This window comes from Brienomyrus brachyistius, chromosome 15 (genome assembly GCF_023856365.1).
Source record: "Brienomyrus brachyistius isolate T26 chromosome 15, BBRACH_0.4, whole genome shotgun sequence".
Classification (NCBI taxonomy): domain Eukaryota; kingdom Metazoa; phylum Chordata; class Actinopteri; order Osteoglossiformes; family Mormyridae; genus Brienomyrus; species Brienomyrus brachyistius.
The window spans coordinates 4,810,097-4,818,478 of record NC_064547.1 but is presented as its reverse complement, the minus strand read 5'-3'; positions in this window follow the sequence as shown (position 1 = coordinate 4,818,478).

The following is an 8,382-nucleotide window of genomic DNA, read 5'->3' as shown; positions in this document are numbered from 1 at the left end:
ATGCTAAGAATATGGCATGTGGGGCTTATCATGACATACTGCATTGATTTTTATTCAGACATTCCAGTTTAGAATTATTGAACGTGGGAAAAAATTGATGTTGGTTCTTACTACGGACAGCACCTGTACTGGAAGGAATAGCTATCTCTGCTCGAATACACTAATCATTACAGTTTCTTTGTTTAAATAACCCTCTACAGATCTTCCACTCATCAAAATGGTTCATTTAATCTGATGAACAACTGAGAATTTATATTTCTGTAACCTCTGACTATCTCCACTCTAGCATCCGGTAAAATGCCAGCCATTAGGAAAGCAAAGAAGCCAGGCTGCTGCAAACAGGTCATTCGCTGAAAAGAGCATACCATAATTAACCCCTGTAAGTCAATTCCTGTCAGACTAAATGCTAACTTCTCCGCCAGTCGTGCTAGAAAATAACACATCTCCTTCCTATTAGTCAACAAATGATTTGCTTTCCAAAGCACGGCACACTTTTTTGAAAATTTCTGCAACATATATTCACACAAAATTCTTGCTGTCAAACAAAACGAAAAGATATTCAGGAATTACTATTCTGAAAGTGGATCTTGTGATCTGTCAAATCGTGCTACACCACTTCACCAGAAGCAAATGAGATGAGCATCCATATTTAAAATCTTTGCCAGTGTAATGTGAAATGACTCGTATTGTATTTTTGATGGCATTGTCTGTAGTTACCAGTAAAACAGGAATAACATAAACAATGACCGTTATATGGGCTGGTCAAAAGACATTTACCACAAACTTGGAATTGTAAGATAAAGGTCTTGTCTTTATAAGGTTCCATTCACTCCTTTTCAGTTTAATCCATTTAGGGTAAGAATGATCCTAAGAATGTAACGAAATTCGGTCTCCACGGCAGTGCATTACACGTCACTTATGTCCTACACAATGATTTACTTAAGGACAAACAGTCTTCGCACAGTTTGAATGTCCTTCGGTTCTGTTTTCTCCATCACAAAATTCAGTAATTTTCATTAAATGTTACAAAACGCATAACATAAAGAACATGGTTCTTACCTTAAGACGTTACAGGTGCACACCCAGGTGATGGCCAATTTGCTTGTAACGCTGTATGTATTAATGTGAACTGAAATACACGCAGCCATCTGACCAAGTTGTTAATCTCTTTTTAATTGCAAGTAGTTTTGAATAAATCTTAAGAAAATGATCAAAAGGTTGTGGAATCATGACCAGTGAACAGCTCACTCAGGACATAATTACAGGTCGTCGTCGACTTACGACCGCCATCGGTTTTGACTTACCTGTCGTAAGTCGATCTGTCGAACTTAAGTTGGCCCTTTATTTTACATGCAAAAATTATTATATGTATAGTATACTGTAAAATAAAACTGTATAATCTTTAAGACATATTGTTTGGTATTTTAAACCTTCTTATCACCATTTTCTTAGTTAATTGTTGAAGTAACTGTGACCGCTGCGAAAAGTAGCCTGAACACTAGTGGGCGTCTCGCGGAGATGCTCGCGCCGCCGGCAGCTGGGCCGGAAACTGTCATACACTGGCGCTGCCACACGCGGCGCAGTCGTGGCCACATATCTACGGTGTCGGAGCAGTCGTAAAATCGATCAGTCATAAGTCGCATAGTAAGACGTAAGTCGACGACCAAGAGTTAATTAATTATACGCCTCAACTTATGCTTTGTCTTTAATTAACGTACATTGGCATGCAATACTACTGCACCTCTTTCATGTTAGAAACACAAGTCGATTATTTCAACTAATGCTGGTCGTAGGGTGAGCCTCATCTTTGCTTTTACTGGGCATATAACACCAATCAATAGACTTAATTTGCAAGCAACTGGTTGTCTATGGGAGTAAATGGGTCACAAACGAGGCAGTCTTTTAAAAATGGATTCTCTGACAACCATGTGTGTATTTGCCCTGTGCTGCCTGGAATAGACTTTGACCAGGATAAGCAGTTAGAGAATGGATGGCTGAATGGATGGATGGAGGGATGCACTAAACATGTAGGTGAAAGGCCAGTGTTCGGCTAGTTAGGCTAATTACTATTCAAATTATATATATATGTCTTATGTATAAAGATTCTGGGGTGCAGTGGTTGTGCAGGAGTTAGCACTGTTGTCGCCCACCTCTGGGACCTGGGTTCGAGTCTCCGCCTGGGTCACATGTGTGCAGAGTTTGCATGTTCTCCCCATGTCGTCATGGAGTTTCCTCCGGGTACTCCAGTTTCCCCCCACAGTCCAAAAACATGCTGAGGCTAATTGGAGTTGCTAAATTGCCCATAGGTGTGCATGTGTGAGTGACTGGTGTGTGAGTGTGCCCTGCGATGGGCTGGCCCCCCATCCTGGGTTGTTCCCTACCTCGTGCCCATTGCTTCGGGGATAGGCTCCGGACCCCCAGCCACCCAGTAGGATTAGCAGTTTGGAAAATGGATGGATAAAAATTCTTCATAGCTAAAAATGCCAATTATATGCATACACATATCTGCTTACATCTCATTTTGGTCTTTAAAAAACAATAATAAATAACTCCAATGGCTCCTATAAACAGTTCTTATTCCAGTTATGGGAAATACCTGAACCAGAAGATCGGTGCTGTGCCTATTGTGCAGTACTCATGCGTAACGTCTTTCAGTCCGGTAGTGATTACACACTTGATGTCTCTTCAGCAGATTTCCGTGGTATTCCGAGATGGTGAGGAATGGTGGGAGTCGGCCGGCTCACATGGCAGTCCATCAGGAGATTGATGAAACAAAGGAAATTGATGATTACAGGTGCAGCAGGGTGATAATGAAGGTGACGGCGCACTGGAAGGTGCTCTCGGGCTCTGCGCTTTCAGAATGAGAACTGTGCTGTTAAGACAACAATTTCAGCATCGGTTCCCCATTTCCTACCTGAATTTCATCAGAAAGGGAATTCTTATTTTCCACCTTGTTACAGTGTAATAAGTGCACTGTTGTTTCACTCTACAGGTGTGATTCTGTCTATGATTAGATTTGTTAATTAAATCTGGAAAGTCTTTTGTAAAATGTGGCATGTATGCAATCTCCTGCCTGTATAAAATATAAGGCAAATTGATGTAACCACCTTATTACAATAGCACATGAAAAATTCAATTCTATTCTATACTATTCTTTTTGTATAGTGCATTTTCATAACATTACATTGTGTCAATGTGCTTTACATTATCCCTGCCGAAAGCCCCCAGTAAGCAAACCAGAGGTGACAGTGGCTAGGAAAATCTCCCTAGAAGGAAGAAACCTTGGGAGGAACCAGACCCAAAAGGGGGAGCCCATCCTCCAGGGGGCAGCAGAAGAAGTTAAAGTCAAATGAGCAAGAATTGCTAATTAAATATTAAGGTTTCCAGAACCTGAACCAAATGTTTCGTGATTAACAATTTCCTAAAATCTTATATTGATATGATGTCAATTCACTATTCTATTCAGGGCAAATGGCATGAATACCTTTCCCTCTTCTTCTGCTTATTGTGGTCAAGGTCACATGGGGCGGGGGGGTGGATGCAGTGCAGGACCCGAATGGGATACCTGTCAAACAGTTCAATGAAAATTGGTAATTGAAATATTACATAAACAAGTTCACTGGTAAAAACCAATAACATCCATCCATCTAGCCATCCATCCATCCATCCATCCATATTCTGTAACCGCTTTTCCTTTGCATGGTCTTGTAGGGTCCAGAGCCTATCCCAGATGCTATGGCTGCAAGGCATGGAACAACCCAGGATGTGGCACCAACCAATCACAGTGCACACTCACACATCACTCACACACCATTCACACCTACGGACAATTTGGTAACACTAATTCACCTTTGCATGTCTTTGGACTGTGGGCGGAAACTGGAGTACCTGGAGGAAACCCCACGTTGACGTGAGGAGAAGATGCAAAGTCCACACACGTGGAGCCAGAGTTCATACAAACGTGAAGTTTAATAAGTGTGCAGGGTGATATAACACAATCCATGTGCTATGAAAATTCACATTTGCAGTAATAAACTAAAGATATCTGAGAAAGATAAATCTGATGTGGTTATCAGAAGTTTTTTTTGTTTGTCATGATCATAAAACTTGACTAGAGGAATGAGTCACGTGCTGCTTTTGTCCTCCATGCAGTACCTCTGACTAACAAACTGATCCTAATGTGCTGGTGATAATTTGCTAATTCATATCAGCTGCTCTAGACTGCGGTTTTATAATGTCATTTTTGCGCACCATAATTTTGCTATAGAATTCCATGTTTCTTTGTTTTGAGCGTTTTTATGTTGCTTTCAATGTAACAATAAAGAGCTGCTGGTAACTATTAAGCAGACAATTCCTCTGTTGAAATTGCTGGTTAATACAATGAAATGTAGTCTATTCACATCGGGTTTTAAAATTTTCCTTACGTTTTGCTGTGCAGTTTGCTGTGTTATCATTCTTTGAAGAACAGAGATGAATTTTTAAGTTGCATTTGTTTTTTTTTTTGCATTTGTGCCCAGATCTCATACTATGTAACAGCTTTTTGAATATTTGTCAAAGTATCAATGCATACAGTTACGCTACAAGTTTAAGCAATCACACTCCACCTGCTGTAATGCCACCTGACAGATCCTACCAATCATACTCATTTCAAATATTTTTACCTGTTAATTAAACATTGCAGTATGTTTATGATTAATTCCAGGTTCATATTGTTTTATACTGCTACAAAATGTGTGATGTACAAAAATGACAATTAATGAGTACTACTACTAAGATGTTTATATCTCCCTGAATGTAAACAATGTCCTCTCATCCCCGGTAACACAAACATAGCTATTTTCTGGTGAGCCTTTGTGGTGCATGCATAGAGGGGGGAAATGTATACTGTAGTGTGCAATGCAGCCATCTAAACTGTTGTTTGCTATTGTACGTATATATGTACGTTACTCATTGCAAAATGAGCTCTGCTGTGATGTCAGTGTTTGGTAACAACGGTAGGAGTTGTGATGTCAGATATTGCTAGATTTAATTCCTAATTTTGAATTTCATTTTGAAGAGGTTGTTTCTCACCTCTTTTTGGACGGCAGTGAGTCACACAGACGGTGACCTGGGTGAGTCCACCTGCCACACGTGTCCCACAAGCTCTTCCCCTTTGTTTTAAGTTAATGCAATTTCAGAATAATCAGCAACAGAAGTCTTTCTGTGAAAATTCTGAGAATGATTCAGCAATGATTGCTGAACTCAGAAACCTCTTTCCACCACATTGTCATAATTATGTATGGTTTATATATTTACATTGCATATAGTGCTTAAGAGATTGGAAGCAAAGATGAAGCTGTCGAGTTTTTAAAATAATGTAGTATTTAGGCTTACAAAAAAGTTTGATTCAAACTCAGGACTTTCGAGCAATATTTCATGCAGAATGAAATGGATGAGTGTCCTGCCATTTCCATGGTAATGCTTAGTGTATGAATCCTTTTTCATTAAAGCCTAATTTCCTATTATGGGTTGTTGTTAAAGGCAAATGTTACCAGGAATAGTCCATCACTGGTATAAAATATTCAAGTTAACTTTGTTATTAACTTAATATTAATATTGAATATTTTGGTAACGCTTTACTTAAAGCTCTCATTTATAATGCACTATAGATACCTTCATAATGCATTATAAGGGTTGGTATAAGAATTACTAAAGCATAATAGTATCTTCTATTGACATTCATAAGGCATTATAGTGTTGATTATAATTCTTCAAACGCTCCAATGAAGCTCTCATCTATAATGCACTATAGATACCTTCATAATGCATTATAATGGTCAGTATAAACATTACGGATGCTTTGTACTGCATTATGAAGGTATCTATAGTGCATCATAGAGGAGCTTCATAAAACATTCATAATAATTTATAATGCCTTTTTGCGAATATTTATAGTCATGTTTATATCGCTGTATGAATGCATTATAATACATTATGAATGTGTTCATAAATTCTTATAGACATGACATTCATAGAAAGTGTTACCAATATTTCTTTGGCAATCAGAAATTGACTGTGGGGCAGCATGCAATGGGTGGTGTGTGGCTCACCGGGCAAAGCTTCTGTGCCTGTGATCAGAAGGTTACTGGTTTGAGCCCCCAGCTCCGCTCCAGGCAGATGCCTTTGCTGCCAAGCTTGCTCTCACCTATGTGTGTATCATAGAGAGACAAATGGGGAGGAGGATTAGACAAAAAAGAGAGTTTCCCCACAAGGATCCATAAAGTTATTATTTAATTAAAAATTGCACTGAATGCATTGCAATGGCCTGATGGCTCAGTGGGTAGCACTGCTGCCCCCCACCTGCTGAGTGCATGTGGAGTCTGCAGGTCCCCCTTGGCTTTCTCGAGTCCTCCAACAATCCACAGACCTGTTGTCAGGTATTGCTGAATTGCCTGTAGTGTGATGGACTGGCATTCTGTCCAGGGTTTGTGCCTTATGTTGCTCCAGATCTCCATGTAACCCTGATTAAGATGGATATTTTTTCATTGTTAAATATAAAGTTCTCGTTGTTTGTGTGCTTGGTTTGTGGGCAGGTCAAATCTGGTTTGAGTCTAATGAACTAAGGATTACTTCTCATGTTTAACCCTTGTTGTCCATAACACTCATTTCAGAACTTATGCTGGATGTGGATGTATACTGGTGATTGTTACCGTAAAGATCCTAATAAATTTGCATTGGGGGATACGGTGAACTTGCCGTTCCCTTTGTCAGGACTGCCATCCATCGCTTAAACACATGACGTTTCAACATAGAATTCCCCTTCTTATTTAAAGAAACACCAGGTCCAGTCTGTGGTCCTAAAAACATCATGCTTTTGAAAGAAATCAGCATGTAATCAGTATTTTTAAAATTCTAAAAAAATAAAAATAAAAAAAAATGTCACTTGATGTCTCCAATTTTTAAAATACAGAGTGCGTCACGTAAATGTTAAAAGTAGCCCTGCAAACTAATCTTGTGCTGAGAGGCAGCGCCCATGGCGTAACACCTGCAATGCCGCGTCTTAATCCATTCGTTTGAAATCCATAAACCGTGGTCCCCATGGAAACGCACAAGTCGCACTCCTCCTTCCACAAACACAAAACAAATCCTGTAGGGCTGTATCGAAACTGCCACAACGTAAAACACTAAATCTCCGGCTTGCTCTTATTATTACTCTCTCTAATAACAAGCACCTGGATTACATGCACAGTTGTTGGACCCAGAACTATCGCCCTACTGGTTAACCGAGACGCCCCTTCCCCACTACTTAGACCCAAAAACAGCTTCATTTTGACCCTTCCACAGCTGTTAAATTAGTCTATAACCCATACTACCTCCTCTTATTCTCATTTCCAAGGTACAGTCCGTAAGCACTGTGGTACAAAAGACCTGTTTTCCCCACACAGAGTCGGAGCCTCAAAATAGCAAATCCCTGCTTACACGCTACATGATCAGTGAACACAGCGGTCAGGGACATTTGACGTTATCTCAGAGAGTGTTAAATGTAGCGAGGGATTAAGGGGGGAAAAAAACAAGCTGAAAATGTCAAAACAGTTTTAAAACGCCGATGTCCTCAAATATGACACAATAGTAGCGACACAATAATTTAACTCATTTGCTTTTAATCAAGCTCTCATATACATTCACAGTCTGAAAAGTACAATAACCCATTACAGTACGTTGGCATGGACCTCACACAGATTCCACAAACCTAACAGACGTCACAATCTAGCAAATGGACATTCACTTAATAGAACTGTAGGGTTCAGAACAACAGATATCTACCTCATCAGGTAAAATTTGGTCATTTCAGTGTATAAGGGTGCGCCCTACATTCAAGAACTTTGGTATTTCTTTCCAATAAATGTACAAAAGTTCTGTCTTTCGGTGTGACATTTCTACCAATGCCCTCAAGTAACTAAATATCCAGTACACTTTGCATAAATAAATAAAATATTCAAAATAAAAATATTAGCACAGTCAGTGCATTATTTCAGTATAAACTGTGAATCACGACCTGGACTGCTGAGGCTACTCAAAATACAGCAGGATGTTTAAATTTTGAATTAACAAGGGAAAAGAAAGTCACATGAACACAGATTATGGATCATGTGCTGCGACTCTACAAATCAGATTTTTGTCCAAATACATATGACAGCATACAGTTAAGATAAGATTTCAGGCCAGTGTTTAATTTGATTTCATTACAGCTTTCCAAGCACGTAATTGCATTTACTCTAATTTGGTTCCGCGAAGCTAGATTGTCACGTAAACTACACGCTTGTTTTTATAGCACGTGATGCTGTTTTAAGTGGACGCCAATCAAAACGACGGCCTTTCCCTGTAATACGTTTGCCATGGCAC